This window comes from Thalassophryne amazonica, chromosome 15 (genome assembly GCF_902500255.1).
Source record: "Thalassophryne amazonica chromosome 15, fThaAma1.1, whole genome shotgun sequence".
NCBI lineage: Eukaryota > Metazoa > Chordata > Actinopteri > Batrachoidiformes > Batrachoididae > Thalassophryne > Thalassophryne amazonica.
Window position 1 is genome coordinate 22267330 of NC_047117.1, and position 23305 is coordinate 22290634.

The 23305-nt window shown below is 40.1% G+C and overlaps 1 protein-coding gene across 3 annotated transcripts in view; it reads right to left on the reverse strand.

Annotated features, from left to right (window-relative positions):
* The window catches only part of smad1 (SMAD family member 1), a 46372-nt gene extending 24583 nt beyond the window's left edge, over positions 1–21789 (reverse strand). Inside the window, exon 1 of one of the 3 annotated variants that reach the window (XM_034187756.1) lies at positions 21440–21636. The gene's annotated coding sequence lies outside the window, so the exon portion shown is untranslated. Of the gene's footprint in view, positions 1–21439; positions 21637–21718 lie in introns of those variants that run through there. The other 2 variants (XM_034187753.1, XM_034187755.1) reach the window with 2 other exon arrangements.
* Between the last annotated feature and the right edge of the window lie 1516 nt (positions 21790–23305).

A 23305-nucleotide genomic window follows, 5' to 3' on the forward strand; every position in this document is an offset into this window, starting at 1 on the left:
AGCTTGACCCTTCGTGCACATGCGTGAGTTTTTCCACGCCTGTCAGTAGCGTCATTCGCCTGTGAGCACGCCTTGTGGGAGGAGTGGTCCAGCTCCCTCGTCGGATTTTCATTGTCAGGAAATGGCGGAATGATTTGGGCTTTTTTCCATCAGAATTTTTTCAGAAACTGTTAGAGACATGCAGTTGGAAACCATTCAAAAAATGTATCTGGCTTTCAGTGAAAATTTTACGGGCTTCACAGAGAATAAGGAGTGTTACTACAGCTTTAAGGACTGCCCACAATGGCGCTCGGCGCGCCGCGCTCCGAGCTGCAACGATGAGGCAGAAACCACCAGATCATTTCTAAACGGATGGCTCTGTGGAGCCGGGACCATCGTGTGCAATTTCTCTGGTTATCACAAGAGCTGGACATCAGCCATTTTCCGGCAGATTTCACTTTTAACAAGAGATTTTGTCATGGAAAGCCGCGCGGAGGCTTCGCGCGTCACGACCGATTCGCTGATGGAGCGAGACAAAGGAACACCTCCGTTTCGGAGTGTTAAAGGACAAGTTGGGACATGCCTATCTCGGCTTTCAGTGCTTACCAGTCGAGTGAGTATAAGAGAAATTGTGGAGAGCTGGACATGTCCCAACTTGTCGTCTGGCACTCTGAAACGGAGGTGTTCCTTTGTCTCGCTCCATCAGCGAATCGGTCGTGACGCGCGAAGCCTCCGCGCGGCTTTCCATGATAAAATCTCTTGTTAAAAGTGAAATCTGCCGGAAAATGGCTGATGTTCAGCTCTTGTGATATCCAGAGAAATTGCACATGACGGTCCCGGCTCCACAGAGCCATCCGTTTAGAAATGATCTGGTGGTTTCTGCCTCGTCGTCACAGCTCGGAGCGCCGAGCGCCATTGTGGGCAGTCCTTAAAGCTGTAGTAACACTCCTTATTCTCTGTGAAGCCCGTAAAATTTTCACCGAAAGCCAGGTACATTTTTCAAATTGTTTCCAGCTGCATGTCTCTAACAGTTTCTGAAAAAATTCTGATGGAAAAAAAGCCCAAATCATTCCGCCATTTCCTGACAATGAAAATCCGACAAGGGAGCTGGACCACTCCTCCCACAAGGCGTGCTCACAGGCGAATGACGCAACCGACAGGCGTGGAAAAACTCACGCATGCGCACGAAGGTTCAAGCTTGGCTGACGTAAAAACATATGAATCAAATCCATATAGTTTTTGAAAAAAATAAAAAGGACCGTTACTTTATGGACAGACCTCGTGTATATATATATATATAGAGAGAGAGAGGGAGAGAGAGAGAGAGCCTAATCATATACTGTCTCTTCAAATTACTGAAATAGTTGACTTTAGTGCCACTATCTGCTTCTCTATCATGTATTAGTGTGTGTATTTATGTACAATGTATGTGTTTACAGTGTTTGCAAAATACCTGTCTGCAGTCTAGCCTATATCATAATATTCTATTACTGTTAATCCCACTATGAATATTAAAAATACGACGAACCATCTGTCCTGTATCATAGCTACATGTGTGATGTTTGCAGAAAAAAAACTGCGTAAAAATCAGTTTAGTATTCATAGAGTTAGAATGGATTAAATGTGCTGCACCTGCCAAGCAGAACTGAGTGGACAGGGCTGGACGATCGGTCTAAGATGGCGGCCCCACGGCTCGTCAGTGCCAATAGGCAGCAGCAGCTGATGCGGTGTCTACCCTTTATAATGTCTATGGTCGCACTGAGACATGTGCCGGTGTCGCAGACTGAACGGTTCCCCCCTAAAAATTGGTCCGCCCTGCCTTCACTGCACATGCATCATTTGGGACCACAGCAGCACGTCTGAGACCGACTCTACACTCAAAGCGATCAAACGGAGTAATATGATTATTAACCATCAGATGACAAGGTAAAATCTCTTAAATCATTCTAAAGGCTGTTGTAAGCAGAAACAAGGTGATAATTGCCTCATTTTTCTGCAGATGCACCAAAATGATATAGGCACAGCTGCACATGAGCCGTCTGCCATGCTGCCATTGTGCTCTGATTGGTCCACTCTCTTTTATTATGAAATAAGGCTGAATTCATGTGGAAATGGTTGTTATACAAAAGCTTCAGATATGTGTTGCTGAGATAGATGATGACTGGAGTGCAGTTTTTAGCAGAAACAAGGTGATAATCGGTGCATCGCAGCTGACGCTTAGAAATGACGATGCTGATGCTCCAAAATGACGCGTGCATAGTGAAGGCATGGTGGACTGATTTTTAGGGGGATCATTTGGTTGGCAACACTGGCAAGGAGGCGTGGTCGCCATTTTCTGACCAGGCAACTCAATGGCTAGCGCGCACCGATGCTCATAGATCTTGTCAAGAAACAGCTGGAAAATGCTGGAAAGCTGTGCATGCTGGCAATACCACAACCAGCCAGAGAAAAGGTCCACTAGTCCTCACACAGATCGCCAACCAGAGAATATTTTCAAGTTCCACTTGAATTCAGTAAACCTGCAGTGTACACTGCATGAAACCTACAAGTCATGGCAGAGAGAAAAAACAATCCAAAACATGGTTTCATTTCCTAAAAAAGACAACAACACTACTTGTAATGTATGTAAAACAAGCATTTCAAGGAAGAGAGAAACACCAGAAATAAGTTCTATGTGCACGTGTCACTGCTTCACAACCAGGCTGCACATCAATCACCAACAGTGTAGTCTATGCTCTAGTAACATTAGCCCCAAAGCCCCCACAAGCGGGCTTATCACATTTTTCTTAAAGCAAACCAGAAGAAGCATGAATCCTCTACAAATATTCTTTCTTTTTATCCATTTTTGATGATGACGGAGTGCTGCTTTAAGCAACAGTCAGCTGCTGAACTCACCCATCAGCTGCCACCCAGTAAGACTGCAGACTGCATAGCGGGCCATGATATGCTGTGCCTGAGTGGCCAAGAAGTAAAAACACTTTCAGGGAATAACAAATGTTCAGTCAAAACATGCTACATTCACAACACACTACATAGATATATGGTAATATGAAGGATTACAATTTCAATGGAATCCAATTAGAACGGAATCAGTCTGATCAGTGAATCTGCGGATATTGTGTAATGACCATGATAATCAGACATATATACGTTTATATGTACTACATCAAAATAAGTGGATGGGCTACTCTGACATACAAAAAGCAGCACCATTTTGACAATAACTGGTCTATCTGTACTGATTTTCTATTTCTAGAGATTTTATTTCACATAGAGACCAACAGCAGCAAAATCACACCATCTCATGATGCAGTCTTTGCTTCTTCCTCTTTATGCACTTGAGACCAGACTCAAGAACAGGGACTGGTAGTTCATGTACAATAACACCCCATTCTGTTTGTTACTGGTCAACAAAAGCCTTTAAACAATTTTAATTCTTTTAAATCTTCAACAAAATCAGTCTCTTCCCTCATACCTTTATGGGATCATTTTAATGGATTTTTCAGATGCTCAGCCATCCGAAAAACCCTCAGCTGCCATTAGGGACGCACAGTATTTGATTTTTTGCTGATATTCGAAATGCTGATATTTTCAAGCTCATTTTGACCAATGCCGATATAGCTATAAACATTTTGTTGCCACTGATTAGCCCCAGACCTCTCCTATAAAATTACACTTATTGTGATGTGAACTTATCGTAGATACTTGAGTTACAAATAATTTTTATTTTCCTGTTCGATCAATCAAGAAAAGTAATCAGCCAAATAATCGATTAGTTGTTACATCCATAAATGGTAAAATATCAATCAATCCATCCATAAATGGTAAAATATCAATCAATGTTTTTCAGAGCTAAAGATGATGCCTTCAAATGTCTTGTTTTGTCCACAGCCTAAAGATAGTTTACTGCCAGAGAGGGGAAAAGAAAGTAGTCAAATAAACCAGATAAAAGTCACATTTAAGAAACTGAAATGAGAGAATTCAGATATTTAAACATTAAATCACTCAAAATGATTTGTCAATTATCAAAATAGCTGCTCAGACGTGCGGCTGTGGTGCTCTGATGACTTCCCCCCAATCTTTTATTATGAAATAAGGCAGAATTTATGTGGAAATGACTGTCGTACAAAAGCTTCAGCTGTCTGTCGCTGAGATAGATGATGACTGGAGTGCCGTTTTTAGCAGAAAGGAGGTGATAATCAGTGAATCACTGCTGACACTCAGAAATGTCACTGCTGACGCTCAGAAATGATGCATGCACAGTCAAGACAGGGCGGACCATTTGGTCGGCGACACCGGCAAGGAGACATTCAACAGGCTGAATGCTCATTTGTGCTCAGGGCATACCCCACATACTGGGATATCAGGCCAAGACAATTCAACATGTTGAATATTCACAATTTGAGGTCTGAGCGGTCCCGACATCCTTCCGAGCAGACTAGAGCACTCCTAACACACCACACACATAAAGAATATCTGATAAGATTATCTTTAGAGCCATCACGATAGTCAGGGCTTCCTGAAGATTGTCGAAAAGGGAAGACCAGATCAGAAATCGGTATAATTATCTTGCCGTATCAATCAGGCATAACTCACCACATGCTGAAGCCATGTTATGCAACACTAGTGAGTTCTAAAAGATGACATCATTTTCAAGTCACTTGTACAATTAACTTCATTATGAGTCACGGCTTTAAGCTGCTCCCCTTACACACAGTCTGAAAGGAAATTTCAAAACTTAAACTGGATTAAAAACAAAACAACAAAAAACGCAAATAACCACATTTCCCATAATACCATTTCTACTTCGCTGGCAAATCACGGCGCAGTTTGTTGGACACGTGTCTTGAAAATGATGACAAGACACCGGCGCTGCACCCACTCTTAAATGGCACAATCAACACATGCTGCAGTCTGAATGTATAGCATTGCTGAATTCTTATTGGTGCAAATTTTCATATTTGCACAATGGATATTTTCTCAATATAATAACTCATCCCCAGCTGACATTGGCGATCTTACGTCACTGTATAAGTAATAAGAGTGGAAAGAAACCTGTTGAGGGCAATCTGTTCAGGTGTTTACATGATTGATGTGTGTTAATACTTTCTTATCAAACAGATTACAAAAGGACTGCACTGCAATGACTGGGGTTTCTGATCAGGGCCAGCTACTTTATTCTGATCGTCAAGTTGTCGCCATTCAGATTCTCAATCACTGTGATTATTACACCTCGAACACACGCACGGTTTTGTGTGTATTTGCATCAGGCAATGTTTCAGCTGCATGTGTGGTGTGCTACTGCTCCGACTGTCCACATAGTCTTATATATTAAAAAAAAGCATCCTTTTCCACACCATCTCCTAGAGTACACATTCAGTTTGGACTTTCCTTGTGTGCATGGGTTATTTTTTACCTGCCACGCACCCAATAGTACCCACCTGAAAGCACCTCCAGTGGAACGTTTCTGAGATGCAGATACACCAAAATAATTATTGGCTTCCAAATTAATGGATGCTTGGTGTTATTTTTCATTATTTTGTCTGTACTATTTTTTGTTGGTCATTAAAAAAAATTCTGGCAGGGGTTCTTGTATGACTGATTTCTCACAGTACTGATGTTATTGTGCAATCCATATCATGACACACTATCCCACTGGTGGTGATTATGACAATGGTGCACCACCCATTCCTATTGGCCATTAACATCATGGTGCACCTTCTAACTGTTCACTCCACTGTACAGCTTTTGATCACAGTCGTAACGATCTCTCAGTTGTTAAGAAAGACAGGAAATCCGACTATAGTTACATCGTTCTGTCACAACAGCAACATCTTTTCCATTTGCTGAAGCCAGCAGTTTTCACCACAGGTGCAGGGTGGAGGCCAAAGCTGTTTCCTAACCCCCACACCAAAACTCATTATCTTCCTTTTTGTCTATTCTTCAGTATCTTATTCTATCCACAAATTTTCTTCTGGTCATTTTGTACTGATAGTTTTACGGTTTTATTCAGATAGTTATACTACCACAATTAAAATGTTTATTCTAAACATAAAATAAAAAATGCATCATTGTGAAACCTGCTATGTCAGAGTCGGATGCAAAACTGACTCCAAACACCACACATATACTTTAAATATGAGTATCAGCAAGAACATTAAAAGAGGTGTTCAAAATCAGGGGAATGCCTGAAAACAACTTCATCATCCTGGCATCAGAAGGGTCACAGCCATTAATGCAATTCTCTTAGATCCATATTCAATCACAGTGCAGTTCTGATGGCTTCTCACTGAAAGCACATGTTCAAGACTCGCTGCACAAAGACAAAACTAATCCAATTCAGATGGAAGATTCCATAAAGGTATGCACTGTAACATCTGGAGCTGGCTTCACAGACCTCTCTTGTCATTCTGGTGCAGCTGGAGACCATATATCTCAGATATTTCCAAACCTGACAGTGAGTAATATCTAACTGCTGGCCTGACCACATGCGTATTAAAAGGGCTTGATATGGCTCTGTGCTGGTTCTTAGAACAATGCTAACTTTTACATGTGTGTGTGAGGCAGCCAAAACATAAACACACCACTGTGCTTCCATGTCCCTATACCTATGTACAGACTAAAAATGTTTGACAAATAGCTTGTCAGTGTGGCAGCTTTAAAGAAACCCCTAAAACCTTCAATTTAAGACAAACTTATGTAGACAGATTTGCAGTTTGTAAGTCAAAATTGTGAATACTGAAAACCGATCTTGTATCTAATTACAATGCAGAAAGGAGAAGTACCTTTGAGTAAAGTCTTTGTTCATTTTGTCTGCTTTCAAAAATTTTCTAACACACAACAGAAACAAATTTTCAACTAAAGTAATCAAACACCTTTCCAGCAAGCGAATATCGGTCACCAAGTGTCAAAAAGAGAAAATATTTGTAGCCAGTATCGGTCTACAAACACTGAAGTAGGGTTACAACAATCTGACATTATCATATATACATTATACTATACATACAGACATTATACTATACATAAAAGGCAGAATTAGAAGAGCACAACTTGCATCTTAATGCAAGTGAAAAGACAACACCATCTATGTTGTACGCATACTGATACCCAGAGACCTGTTGACCTGTCTTTTCACTGACCTAAAGTTGAAGTTGACAGGTAATTTTGCGCATTGATGAATTTCAAAAGCAAACTCCCATTGGCCAGTGTACAGCACACAGACCAATCAGAGAATGGCATGTTGCTGACAAGTCCATTTTTTGTAGTGGTGATGCTATCACCTGCTGCAAAGCAAGCGTGTTCCACAGCCACGACTGAGCCACCATCCACAGCATGTAAATTCAAACAGTATGAGCTGCAAGAGCATCGCAAGAAGCTGATATTAAACACCACAACGCTGTCTGCTGTGCTATGTGAACAGAGAGAATGTTTTAAAGTGAGTGAAAAAGAAAGGCTGCAATGGTGAAACTTCACAGAAAAACTTGACTGTAGAACTACAGTACATCTGGAAAGTATTCACAGTGCTTTACTTTTTCCACATTTTGTTATGTTATTTCAAAATGATGAAATTCAAAGTTACTCACAATTCTACACACAATATCCCATAATGACAATGTGAAAAAGTACAGTACAGAAACAGGTACAGAAACATTTCTGCACAGGAAATTTTGCTGAGTAAAATGTACTCTGTTGGGACAGCATTTGAGCCCAGTCTAACCCGAGTAAATTACACTCTATCATAGAAAGAATCAGCTCAACAGTTGCCGCAGACTGAACGGTCCGCCTCTAAACATGTGTCCGCCCTGCTTCTACTGTGCATGTGTCATTCTGGAGTCCAGAGTCTCTCTACCCAAAGCGATCAAATGGATTAATGGGATTATTAACCATCATATTACAAAGTAAAACCTCCTGAATCATTCTACAGTTAGTTTTAAGCATAAACGAGGCTGTTTTAAGCAGAAACAAGGCTTTCAACGGTGACGCATTGAAATGTCCAACATGCAGTTAACACATCAGCTAACAGCTTGTGCAGTCGCGCCGCTCTGATCGCGTCCTCTGTCTTTTATGATGAAATATTGCTGAATTTATGTGAAAATGATTGTTGTACAAAAGCTCCAGATATCTGTCGCTGAGACAGATGATGACTGGAGTGTGGTTTTATGCAGAAATGAGGTGATCGTCAGTGAACCGTGGCTGATGACGTAAGCGCAGTGAAGGCAAGGCTGACGGAGGACCGTTCAGTCTGCGACACCATCTGGTCAATGCAAGAGGTTTTACTCCAATAACACTTCATTTACACTGTTTGAGTTGATTTAGCTCTGTGATAGAGTATAATTCACTCTATTTGGACTGGGATCAAATGCTATCCCAGCAGAGTAAATTTTACTCAGGAAAATTTCCTATGTGCTGCTTTGAAGGTGATAATGAGAACATTTTGTAAATGTGATTTCCTGTTGATTTTTTTTTTCTCAACCATTTGCTCTGAATAAAAATTTAGATGTAAATGATAATTGCAATAAATGCATTGAATTTAAGTCTTATAAAATAAAAATGGAAGACATGAATAGTATTTTTATTGAATTTATTTCAAAATAACTGCAGAAAACCACACAAGAAATGCAAAGTAGCCACATCAGAACTCTCAGAAGCAATAGACATTCATAATTTATAATTCTATAGACTAACCAGGTATATTGTTTTCAGTCTGTAAACTGTGGAAGGATATGTACATATTCTATAATTATTAACAAAAAATAGTTGCCACATTCCATTCCTGATTTATTTATGAGCTATTTAACATTGTTTATTTTGTCCTTTTCCCTGTGTCTCCTGTTCTACCCCGTCGGCCTCTGTGTGCATACACACTGCACAGGCGTGGTGCTCTTCATTTCCTCCCGGCTACTCACCAGTCTACCTGCACATGGTCATTAATCGACACCTCAGACCCACAGTTGACTGCAATGATGTCTCGAGTGTCTGATGGGGGTCGATGGAAAACCATTATTAGTGTGGCCCTGCTTTTTATCATCACTAATCATGACATTACCTTTCTTTTGTATGTTTACCATTAAATTAGCTGTAACCTCTGGCAAATTGTAGCTGAACTTTCAGGTCATCTTCTTCTGGATCTTCTTCTGGATTGTGTGGGTGTCTTTCCTCACTCTTCTCCTTCTTGCACAGTCACTCAGTTTTTGAGAACCATCTACTCTACGCAGATTTACCACAGAGTAGGGATGGGTATTGATAAGATTTTATCGATATCGATGCCATTATCGATTCTGCTTATCGATCCGATTCCTTATCGATTCCCTTATCGATACCTCATGAATTTTGTACTAAAAGTAGGCTTTACAGGTTTTCTATGTATTTCATTGAGTCTTAAAGTAAATAAATATGAAATTGGTCACTGTATCCTTGATCTCTGGACATAAATAAAAATAAACAAAACGGTGTTTCGCTTTGAAGTTATTAATTCAGACTGGATTCTATCATTCTAACTTGACTTGTCAGAGAGCCGCGCAGCATTTGGAGCTGTGTGAACAGAACGGAGGACGATTCTCGTTTATTTCTCGCAACAAGACAGGAGCCCAGTTAGTAACTTTAATCTGCACAAAAGTGACTCACGATTGACATATTCAGGGATGAAAGTGGTGAAAAACAAAAAAGCTGAAACCCAAAATTACCCCCCAACACCACCCGCATGAAAATGTTTCAATTCTAGAAACTCTGAAATGCAATCTGGGACTATTCCAGACGATAAACTGGAGTGAGTGCAGCATCACTTAGGTGAGAAAAAAAAAACAAAAAAAAAAAAACAACTTTCCTTATTCAAATTCATTCCAGTAGTATTCTGCTCTTACTGGGATGCAGCAGTTTTCTAGCTTGGCAGATACTTCTGGAGGAAATCACTGAAGAAATTAACAAATTGAAAATAAGCGCGGGTCACAACCCACCGTGCGTTTTTTTTTTTTCGCCATACGTTTCTGCGGATGTCACGGCCACTATGTTTTTGTGAAAACGTACGGAGGCAGTAGCAAGAGGAGGGAGGGAGTACGTTCAACGCACGTCTCTAGGAGTGTAACGATAAAGAGAGTTGACAATAAAGCAGTGTGTGTGTGTGGGGTCACTTTTCTTTTTTATGAGCGGGACCGGAGCGGCAGGTGTTTTTCGGCATCTGCGATGCATGAGCATGTCCAGCCTGCAGCAGTCAGTTGTACGAGTGTTTACTTGCCTCGAAACGTTACAGCTACTTATCAGACTGAAGCTGTGGAGTGTCTGTGTTGCTGACGTTTGGAAATAAAGTCCAAGTTCAAGTGAGAAGCCGCGTCGTGCATGCAAGTCTGTCGGCCTCCATAGTATGTGGTGAGTGCCATCATCCGTACTGCCTACGTACGGATTTGGTTAATTCAATAGTAACTGAATGAAAATGTGCTGCTTTGAATCCGTACTGAGGCAGTACTCGCAACGTCTGTCATCTGTACTGCTGGTGAATCCGCAGCCTGACCGCAGCGAAAGTTCTGCATGCACTAAAACCTGTACGGTGTGTCTGCGTGCTCCTAAATTCGTACTGAGGCAGTACTTACGACGTACGGATCTCCAAATTTAGCCCAAGTTTTTGCAAGTAGACTGCGGGTTGTGACCACGGCTATATGGTTTGACCAAAACAAACTGTCATTAAACTTAAATAAGACAGGGATGAAATGGAGGTGTAAGAGTCACTAGGTGTTCACAGGAAACACTTAGTATGTATTTATATATGTTCATTGTTAGTTGCTTTTATATTTTCTGTTGTGTTTCTATTCAGGTTCTTTTTGTCTCCTTCTCTGAAATTGTGTATAATAAGTATATATTGTATATAATAATCATTAGATTATTAATATATAAACAAAAATAAATTTAAGAAATATTACAATTTGAAAACAAATGCACCCGAACGTGATGACAGCTGCAACTGCTTAATGCTAACTTTTAACAATGAAAATGCCATAGACATGCTAATGCGATAGCATCACTCCCGTTTTTAAGTTATAAAATACATCAACTGTTTCAGAAGACCATAACAGGTCGGTTTAAAAGGTAAATAATACTCACAGACGTATGCTCTTTAGGATTTTAGCGGGGGAAAATTAAGCGAAAGAAAGAATAAACGAAGCAATAGATTGAAGCATTGCTTCAATCTGCGAACCACTGCTTCGATTGATTCAAGGTTCAAAGCAAAGCCGCGCTGCAGAAAAGTTGATTACGGACCCACTGCAGGGTCTGTAATCAAGATAGAGAAATGATCATTTTCTTGACAAACACCCCCCAAAACAACGGCCACTCTGAAGGACCGATAACAGAATCGTTAAGCACAAAGCTTATTGATGTCGGTGGATCGAATCATTTTTTTAACGATACCCGAAAGGATCCGGTTCTCGATACCCATCCCTACCACAGAGTGCCATACTGTTTGTATTTCTTCATAATTGATGTAAATAAAGTCCAAGACATAGTCATTGACTTGGAAATGTTCATGTATCCATCCCCTGACTTGTCTGAAGACAATTGGCAATACAACTAATTATACCAAAGCAAGTCATCATCTTGACTGTTACATCTTTAATTAATTTATATTAAATTGTAGAGATGTGCTTTCAGTTTGAGTTTAAGGAAGATAATTTCAGAAAGTTTTAGTTTTTGTACTTTTTGTATTTGAAATGGCACGAACAAATGAAAATGTGTGAAATACCAAGTGTTCCAATGCTTTTGGAGGGCACTGTACATGTAATGTGTTGTTCGTTTTATACAGATAGTGGATTTCGATTATAATAGACAAAATTCACTGGTCCACCTGAATCCATTATATGCAAGTTTTACTGTGTGTATATATGAACACACACACACACACACACTTGCTTTATTTAACAAGGTAAAAACCTCACTGAGACTAAAAATCTCTTTTCCAAGAGTGACCTGGCCAAGAAGGCAGCACAACATGATCAAAAAATACAACAATACAAACAGACATTGTGACAGACAGCACAGTAGCACAGCTTTTTGGTTGTATGGCATAGAGATGGTGGAACTAGCAAAAAGACATGATGTGGAACTTGAGGTGGCATAGCTAAAGATCCTGCGATTTTTCTTTGGAGTAATGACGATGAACAGGATTAGTACTGAGTACGTCAGAGGAAAAGTGTAGGTAGGATGGTGTGGAGACAAAGTCAGACAATTTAGATTTAGAAATAATGTCATGTGAGGTGGAGGGAAGCAAGGTATATTGAGAGAAGGATGCTGAGGATGAACTTACGGGCAGATGGACAAAGCAAAAGCAGGTTTATGGATGTGGTGAAGGAGGACATGCAGGGACAAGTCAAAATAAGAAAGGTAGCTTCTTGAAGCAGATAATAAATTTTGTGACTCTGAAGGTGTTAAGTATTAAATCCAACCCATATTCAACTAAAGTATTTTTTAACTGAACAATATGCTCATTTTAAAAAAATTTCAAGTTCTTTACTCACGAATCACTTCATTCTTACAATTCCCTGAACTGAGTCAAGTTAAATTTCAGGCATCAAATCTCTATTTGGTCACCTTTCAGCCTCACTGCCCGTGTCTACTAAAGCTGGGCTTACACTGAGTGAGTTTTGGCGATTTTTCACTCGTGCAAGAATTTTTTGGATCGCTCTGAGTTTCACCTTAATCGCTCATCCTACATTGTGTAGTATACATGGAGCAATGAGCTGCGTTTAACCTCTCACAACCACCACCCGATCGGCAATCGCATGGTTGGATGAAAATCAAACCTGTTTGATATTCTGGTCGGCCGTCGTGAGGGTATCCCGCTGCTGAAGCACTACAAGCGTCCAACCTCTTGCACTGTGCATGTGCAAACACTGATGCGGAATTGGAGACAGCATAAACAGTGATCATCTCTTTGGGAGAGCAGCTTCTGTTTCTTCCCCCCCCCCCCCTTTCTTCAACTCATGTAAAGTCTTGTATTGTTTGTGTTTTTTTGTTAAAACTTTGATGTCTCCCATCAAGAGTTTTTGTAAAAATAAGAAATGTAAATAAAGTTTATAAAAAAAACAACCTTCTGTTTACGTTTTGCTTCTGGAAACACGAGTCTGACGTGTGGTTTTTGAACGTACAATGTGGCAGTCAGCTCGCACACAGCATCAGGCCGTATAGTGTGAGAACATAAATTGTGCGCTCTGAACTTTTACACTGTGCGGTTTTGTCGTACAGTTTGAACTGGAGCCGAGTACAACGATTAAAAATATCGTACAGTGTCTGCCCAGCTTAAGTCAGTGAAGAATCACAGAGTTGCGTCAAGTGGCCTTGGCTGCTGCCGTTCACCCTATAAAAACTGAAACACATACCATCATTTACACAACAACTCCATAAAAGCCCATTTGACATTCCCTACAGCTGAGTACAGGCAATATCCTCACCATTGCATTAGTGAGCGCTTGTTATTGCCATCAGTTAGCCCACTAGACTGAGGCTAATGGGAGCACAGAGTGGGATCATGCGACACTGACAGGCGGAGGGCTTGACCTACCTGGTGCGAGCCGTTAGCCACTACACTAGCCCTATGGATTATTTTGCACTGCTCCAGTGTCTGTTAATCAATTTAGGCCTGGGCTGTGTAGGATGAGGCGGCAGTAATGATGTTCTCTGCTCCCTCCCGGGGGAAGAAGCATTATAAAGAAGCTACATTATTTATCAGCAGGGTCCTGGATAGGGCCTCCATTAGCCCCGGCTCAATGGAGTCACTGGCTATAAAGAGAGGAGTGCAGGAAGAGAGTGGGTGATAGATAAAAGAGAGAGGGAGAATGATGCAAAGAGACAGAGAGAGGAAGAAAGTGAGAGTGACAGCAAAGCCAGAAATGTAAGACATTTGAGCTTTTACATATACTGCATGCCCTCTTCACCAAACATCTCCATTAAGTGTCTTCAAGTGTTATAACTTTAAAACTGACACTTGAAAGATGGAATATATCCAGGTTCATTTCCACAAAAAATTATACACTCTTTAGGCTCAATCAACAGAACAACCTTTGTAAAACAGATAACAGATTAACATAAGAATAAATAAAAAACCAATTATTCAGGAAACATGCGAATCATTCAGCATTTTTAAATCTGTTTAAACTGAATATTCAGTTTTTTTAGTGTTGGACAAATTAAACATTGTTTTATGATTTTCAGCAATCAAGTAATCAGCAACTTAAATATTATAAAAAACCACAGATTTTTCACTTTTTTGAAAAAGAAAATGTAACTAAGATAATAAAGTAATAGATTAAAGGACAAGTTTTACAACCTTAGCAATTTTTTTTTTAAGTAAAAAACTATTTTTCTACTCACCTTTGATAACTTTGTCTTGGAAAAAAATCCCTTTTTACACAAAGTGCTAATAAATGGGTATCAATAGGGCAAATGTAGTACAGCTCTAAATGAAATCAAAATCTTTGTTTTCTTAAGATTTCAAAGTGCAGTTATGAATGCATTCTTGCATTTCCTGAATACTTTCAACATCTACTGCTGGTAATATCACCCTTATATACCACTATTCCCAGAGTGACTGAAGCTAACTTCTAGGTCTAACAGGCTTTATATACACTGGTTGAATGTGTTTCAGCTGCTCCCATGTTGTTGCGGAACCACTACCAATCTTCTTTGGGATTCCTGAAAACTCCGGTTTTACCTGGAGAAACACCCCTGATCTCCTTAAGTGGTCTCCCATGCAAGTACTGTTCAGGAAACACTCTGCTGAGCTCCTGAGATCTGAGAGAGGATGAGGCGCCTAGGGCTGACCATATTTCTAAGATACCGACAATTAAAAAGTAGGATGCAATTGTAATTTAATTGCGATTTTGAGCATACTGTGGATTTCTGCAACTCCTGTGGCAGCTGTCCCACCCATTGTCATTCATTCCTTCCAAAAAAAAAAAAAACATCAGAGGGAAACAGCCATTAGCTGCATTCTACCACGAAAGCATTAGATTAGATTTGTGAATTATTTTACAGCTTTGTATGTGTACCAGAGTGACAGACAGATGTAAGGTGTTGCTCATAAGTGTGACTACGAGTGAAATGCGAGAGATAAATAAATAAAGTGCGCTGCCCTTAGAATGACAATAACTGATTACCTTCAGTGCCTGAATTTTAGGACTGAAATGATTAGTCGAGTAACTTGAATAATTTGATTACAAAAAATGTTCGAGGATAATTCTTGTGCCTCAAAGCTTCGTTTAATGTTGTAGTACATATGCCAGGCTTGTGTGTGGCGCTGTAACGTCCCCAGAAAAAAACAGAAGATGATTAGGGCATGTCCATAAGCTGTGTAAACACTAATCAAATTAGCGCCTAAAGCTACCGCTTTCCAACGTGACACAGAGTAAAATTAAGCCTTGAGAAAGATGGTCCACGCTGATCATCTGAAACAGACTGACTGCATTTAAAGCAAAGCTGTGTGTTTGTCTGTTTTTAAAAAACACATGGTCCGCTCGCCGTGGGGAGTGACTATTGATTGCGTTATGTTAGGCTGCTGTCTCTCTCTCTGCCCGGTGTGAGGGGCCGGGCGAGTCACAGCTCCGTCCCCGGCCACACTGACAAACAGTTTCTAAAAGATCCTCTCAGCAAATGTCCACTCTTTCTTCTGTGTTTTGCTGACTCGCACTGAGTGTTTCACTTTTTAATTTTTGCTTTTTTGGGCAACACACAATGCTTCACAAACACGGTAACTTAACTAAAATAATAACAATTAAAAAAAAACTGACTGTGAAGCTTGCATGTTCAACCTCAAGCTGAAATGCATCTGCTGAATTGCAAAGAGGGATAAAAAAAATAAATAAAACACAGGGACCCAGTCCACCAACCTTAAAAAAAAAAGGCTAAATTTTATAAGTTGGGGAAACAAAACAGAAACCACATCCCATCGTCGTTTCAGCAAAATGTCAAGATTTGGCGCACATATTTTGCTATTTGTGTCCAAATAAAGCTGTTTGCATGGGAGCACTCAGGTTGTGCGGAGTTTTGCTTTGATATTTCTCTTTTTTGATCCAGCACACCTTTTTTACACATCTTGGATGTGCATGTCTCTTCTGATTTACTAAGATTTTGGCACAGAGACATTGTGCCATTGCTTAGGGAGAGCCCTGGACTATTGATGTTGTTTAAAATGCAAAAGTACTTTTATATCCGATTACTTGATAGCGGCAGCCCTACTGAATTTGGTGAGATTATGTTCCAGACACATGACTGCAGATATAGCTAGCAAACACACTGGCTTTCAAGCAGCTAAACCAGCCACACTTGACGCTCACTGTTGGGATAGTATTGTGTTAGTATGGGCACCTCACCCTAACCCATGTGGAATCATGCTGTCCAGATCTCGAGATACACTGGAGGGACAAATTAAAAAGCTACAGTGCATCCAGAAAGTATTCACAGCACTTCACCTTTTCCACATTTTGTTATGTTATAGCCTTATTCCAAAATGGAATAAATTTATTTTCCCCTCAAAATTCTACTCACAACACCCCATAGTGACAACATGAAAAACATTTTTTTTTTTTTTTTGTAATTTTTGCAAATTTATTAAAAATAAAAAACTAAGAAATTACATGTACATAAGCAATCACACCCTTTCTTGATGCACCTTTGGCAGAAATTACATCCTCAAGTCTTCTTGTATATGATGCCACAATCTTGGTGCACCTATGTTGGGCAGTTTTCCCCATTTCTGTTTGCAGCACCTCTTAAGCTCCATCAGGTTGGATGGGGAGCGTTGGTGCAGAGCCATTTTCAGATCTCTCTAGAGACGTTCAATCGGATTCAGGACTGGGCTCTGGCTGGCCCACTCAAGGACATTCACAGAGTGAAGCCACTCCTTTGATATCTTGGCTGTGTGCGTAGAATCATTGTCCTGCTGAAAGATGAACCGTCGCCCCAGTCTGAGGTCAAGAGCGCTCTGCAGCAGGTTTTCTTCAACGATGTCTCTGTACATTGCTGCATTCCTCTTTCTCTCAATTCTGCCTAGTCTCCCAGTTCCTGTTGCTAAAAACACACAGCATGATGCTGCCACCACAACGCTTCACTGTAGGGATGGTACCTGGTTTCCTTCACACATTCATGCCAAAGAGTTCAATCTTTGTATCATCAGACCAAAGAATTTTGTTTCTCATGGTCTGAGAGTCCTTCTGGTGCTTTTTGTAAAACTTCAGGTGGGATGCCATGTGCCTTATACTAAGGAGTGGCTTCCGTCTGGTAACAGTACCATACAGGCCTGATTGGTGGATTGCTGCAGAGATGCTTGTCCTTCTGGAAGGTTCTCCTTTCTCCACAGAGGAATGCTGGACCTCTGAGTGACCATCTGGTTCTTGGTCACCTCCCCGACTAAAGCCCCCTGACACGACTTTGATCCACGCACTTGCACACACACTGTCGTGATGATCCCACCCGCTGTGTTTCCAGCTGGACGCCATGGTTTGTTCTACTGGCTGCCACGAGCTGTGCACTGGACGCTGCGTATATAAATAATTTTTCCTAGCAGATTAATCATTTTCTCTGTGAGCTGGCTGTTGAAAATGGTTTGAATCGCTTCCTGAATCACAGAGGGCTGCTGCAGCTGTTCTCGTGCGCAGTGAACGAGGTGGAAAAAGCATTTTGAGCCATCTAAAAAATGTCATTATTTGTCATGTTTACATTATCAAGGCTTGGAAAAACAGTTGCATGTTCTTTCCTTCTTTTGTGCAGCTGTAAAAGTACGTTTGTGATAGATTTAACATCTCGTTATAATCGTTCAGACGAGCTGCACTGTGATGCTGTGCGCTGACATAACCACTCACACTGTTCAGTTCTACTTTACTCGACTTGACGAGCTGAACGTAGTGTTGGCGAGTAGATTGCGCAACGTTGCACGACATTTATGCATGAAAGATTTTTTGAACATTTCAAAATTCTTTTTGCGCAACTGCACACACTGGCGCCCCTCTCACGTTCAGTCTACACATGTTAACGACGAGTTTACGCTCCTGCACGACACAGTGCGCGCATCAAAGTCTTGCAAGTGTCAGGGGGCCCTGAGGCCCTTCTCCTCCGATCGCTCAGTTTAGATGGGTAGCCAGCTCTGGGAAGAGTCCTGGTGGATCTGAACATCTTCCATTTACAGATGATGGAGGCCACTGTGCTCATTGGGACCTTCAAAACAGCAGTTTCTGGACCCTTCCCCAGATTTGTACCTCGAGACAATCCTGTCTCGGAGGTCTACAGACAATTCCTTTGACTTCATGCTAGTTTTGTGCTCTGACATGCACCGTCAACTGTGGGACTTTATATGTAGACAGGTGTGTGCCTTTCCCAATCATGTCCAATCAACTGAATTTACCCCACGTGGACTCCAATTAATCTGTAGAAACATCTCAAGGATGATCAGTGAAAACAGGATGCACCTGAGCTCAGTTCTGAGCTTCATGATAAAGGCTGTTCATACATGTGATTTCTTAGGGGTTTTTTTGTTTTGTTTTTTAATAAATTTGTGAAAACCTAAAAAAAAAAAAAAAAAAAAACATTTTTCACATTGTCATTATGGGGTATTGTGTGCAGAATTGGGGGGGGAGATGAATTTCGCCCATTTTGGATTAAGGTTGTAGCATAAAATGTGTAAAAAGTGAAATGATCCAAATGATGCTTAGAGCAGGTAAATCTCTATAAAAGCACTCGCAGAACTGTGGAACTTTTTAAATACTTAATATAAACCTTAAACACGTGAAAATGTAAAAAAGGCTGATGGTTTCATTTTTCAAATCTGATCTGTGCATGTTAACACCTATATGGAAAAATAGATCAATGAAACCTAGTTTTTTTCTGTAGGTTTATACATTTTAACAAGTTTATGACTATTTAAGGATCATTCGACATCAATGACCTTTAACTAGCAAGCCACTTGTCATTTCAGAGCAAAATTCCATGATTCAAACAGAAACAAACTTTAGACATTATTTCTATCACACTTAACCATTGTGTCCAAAGGAGCATTTAGAGTCAGCTATCAGAAATGTATCTGTGTGCAGTGAAATTGTCAAACCTGTACAGAGATTTAGTTCATGTTGGCACTGACATTCATGACTCTGGGTCCTTGGCCTTTGAGATTGAGAGACGTCTGGGAAGATCTTATGAAGACATGAGGGCCCCTGGACACAGGTGTTTGGTATTTGACATCTGTGAAGATGCGCGACTGTTCAAGTCTTTCGGGTACTGGTCCTTCCTGTTTTACTGTATACTTGTGAGGCTTGGATGCTAACCAGATACCAAAAAAGATGACTGGATACCTTTGGTACTGGGTATGTATTCTTAAGAAGACTAAGATGGAGAGTACTGTATCATTTACATTGTGAGGTAATGTCAGCTATAAAATTTTCATCATGTGGTGCATTTCTCTGGGCATGATTCAGCATGCAGGTACCTCAACGCTGAGAACACCAGCAACTGCAAAAGGCCAAGAAGATGCCACGGATCACCTAGCTGTGGATGGCCACTGTGTAGAGAGGTGGGCATGGACCAGTTGTCTGCCTGGGTGGTTGTCATCCAGGTCTGAAGGTGGTCCTGTAGTGTGGTGGATACAGCAACGTGCAGCCCCAGACTTGAAAGGCACTTTGGGAAAATTTTTGCAATTTTCTGAATTTATAGACTAACAATGGAATAACTTTAAATGTAATCTAGTTACAGCCCAGATACTGTAGATGGGTTGACAGACAGATAGGCAAACATCTAGGTAGCTAACTAGATGAAAGATTTGAAACAATCAGTGGATCAATCAAAATAATCAATACTGTTATGTTACTGATTGATTAATCATGCAAGTCATTAGTCACTTGAAAATGTCAAGGTTTGAATGGATCCAGTTGTTTAAAATGTCATTTGTTTATAGTCAGGTCCATAGTTAGTTGGAGAGTGACAATTTTAGTCATATTACTTCCGTACACCACCATATTTGAGTTGAAATTAAACAAGATGTGCTTGTCATTTAGATTGTCAATTTTTCAAGGGGTTTAACAAAAACATGGCATTATTCGTTTTACATTTACAGCCATTTCTATACATAATCCCTCCATTTTAGAGGCCATAAGTAATCGGACAAAATAAATATAAAGATTTGCTTACTGTTATTACCAATCATCACGTCAGTTCTCAAAAGTGAGGCAAAAGCTGCAGTCTTTCCAAGAAGCCCATGACAACCCCTTCAGAGTTGTCATGGGCTTCTTGGAGGCAGCTTCCCTCATTAGTCTCCTTAATGTACTGTTGCTCAGTTTTTGAGAACTGCTTAATCCAACAGAGTCACCACATAGTAATAATAATGTTTGTATTTCTTATTGTAAATAAAGTCAGAGATCAGTGGCTTGAAAATATTCATGTACTCACCCCCTGACTTGTCTAAAGAACACTAGCTATAAAAGTGATGATTTATGTTAACAGTTCTAAAAAAGCAGAGGCAGATGCTTGCTCACATGCTTATGGTCTCTGAAAATGGAGAGACTGTGCATACAACGGCTGCAATTCCAAAGTGATTAATGCCATGTTTTTGTTAAACTACTTGAATTAAAGCTAAAATACTACACTACAAGCACATCTTGATTCTATGGATTTAACACCACTGTAGCAATGTACAGAGGCAAAATTATAAAAATGGTGTCACTGTCAAAATACTTATGGACCTGACTGTAATTTCTGTTTTATATGACAGAGTCATCATCATTTATCATTGCATCCTTGGAGCTTTCTTTGTGACATTCTAACATCAGTTTCTATAGACTGTTTAAACGATTCACAAATAGACACATAGCTCCAACAGATGCATGAAGTTGATAAAGAGTGCAACAATCATGTCTATGTTTGCTTTCATCAGAGGCTTCATCACAAAGCACATCTAGTCCTGTCCTTTAAATCCAGTGTAAGCAATTGTTTAGTTTCTGAACACCATGCCCTGACCATGCAGGACGATCAAGCAGCTGAAGTAAATCACAGACAAGGGCGAATTCTTGTCCTTTGGGTAATCTGATATGTCATCTTCAATATTGTCAGATCTAGCCTTAGCCACTGTAGGTCTTGCTCTCTCTCCTCCTATCCCTCACACAGAAATTCATAAACACACTGACACAACTCAAGCCACAACAGGGCCACATGTCCCTCTGAAGCACATCAGTGCCACAATAAATCTGCATCTGCCACATTATATATATATCAAAAAAAAAAATCAGATGATATTAGAAGAGCAGCACATAGTGAACTGCTGTCAGTATTTTGTATTGTGTTGTTATCCACACTCAAAATGACATTAAAAGATGATCAAAGCGAGATAAGGGGTCAAGAAAAAAAAAAAATCACTGCAATACTTGTACCGACGCCAACTTTGTCTTGATTTCATCTCCGTTATATCATATTGTGTATCACAAAGGTGTTTCACACAGCTTACTTCACATTATTCTCGCAGAAAAATATAATTCTTGTCATTATGAAGCACGTGAACAAACAACCCACACTAACAGCAGAATTAAAAAAAGGAAAAAAAACGAGTTCACTTCAATGTGGCATCCATTTGAAACTCTGATACTGTATCAGGAACAAAAGTTCGAAGCTTTTAATTCATACCACCGAGAATCACTTGAACCTACTTCCCTGGAAACTGAGATTAACATACAGTAAAGGGACCTTTTATTTTATGTGTGTGAGGAAAACAAAAAGTTTACAGTACCTTTTTCTTTCAGCAGAGTCCCTCTCTCTCACTCTCCGGTGTGCGCTGTCTTCTCTCGGTTGTGCTCCGCCTGGCGTCAGTGAGTCGGGGACCGCATCACCCTCCGCTGATCGCCAGTATCACACCGCCAGACGCGCCTCGACAACAACAAGACCTACTTTTTTTTTTTTAAACATCTGAAGTCTTCATTTACTATTTGGATTATGTAACTCTGAAACAATGTGGGGCTTTACCTCCTCGGTAGTTTGTAAAAGACTCACCATAGCAAGATTTCTTTTCAGCTTGTCCTCTTGATATATTTATGGAGGGAAATAAGAGAGAATTGGGCCACCTCCAGAGAATGCCCCATTAAAATGTGGAATGGTGGTTTTAGATTGAACTTTTCCCAGTGGCGTCTCCAGAGGCTTTTCCTTGGTGGGGCTTGTTTAGCAGTGAATTTGTAGTGTAAGTATGCAAATGTTGATTTTAAAGATGTACAGCCTTTCAAATGTCAGAAAACTGACAAAATTTAGTTTCTACTGAAGCCCAGCCATTATAATGTCGGTTTATTTTTTAAATGCGTTGCAAAATTACAGTTCATTTTAATGAAAAGAACATTTACCTGGAAGGAATACTGTAACCAAGAGTGCAATTTAGAACTAGAAATTGGGGGGGACAAAGTGCGAGGCCCGCAGGCCCGAAGCCCATAGGCCAACGGTTTCTACATAAGCTCAGATGCATTCTGAGCATCCAGAACAGTAATTTTAATGTTTTGAGAAGACCATAAAGTGGACACCATTTGACTTATGCAATTTGAAACTGTGGATATAAGTACTTTATTCTGAGAATAGCCAGTATTGATTTTATTAACATTCTGGTGTAAATAAGGTATCACCACATGTGTAGAACTCAAAAAGAATGATAACTGCAATGTGGTAAAATGTATTCATAAATATGAAAGAACAGGCTCTTAATAATTACTAACTATCGCATACTGTATTTTTTTTTCTCAAGATTTGTTTTTGCATAAGTTTGAAAAAACAACAGATCATAAGTTTAGGATAAATTACTTATCATGAATTTAATTTTCGAAGTGGCACTAATGACAACATGTTTCTGTGTAGGCTGTCAGTTGTCCAGGTGGTTTCCATAGTAGTGAAGCTTGAACCTTCGACTGGACTGGGTTGCTTGATGCGAGGACGTTTCGCTTCAAATCGCAGAAGCTTCCTCAGCTAAAATTCTTACTCTGGTAGTTTGACAGAAGATTCAAGCTTCTCTGCTAATGACAACACTCATGCTGAACATAATTTCGCTTGCATAGACTAATTTTGGAGATCAAGCAATAATTGCAGATGGGCTTTCTGAGGTCCCAGATAGCTTTTCTGATTTCCTTTTCTAACTTTCAGAATTTAGTAAATTAGCATATGGTCCATTGATACTTATGTGTAGACACTAGTCCCTAGAGGCAACTAGTTTTGGTTTCAAATCTGGGCAAATGCAGTCCCAGAAAATTCCGAATGTGACAAACAAGAGACAGGTGTTGTAAACAAGTCAATGCTGCTAAAAATACAAACTTGCAGAAACAAAGATACTGTTCTGACATATGGT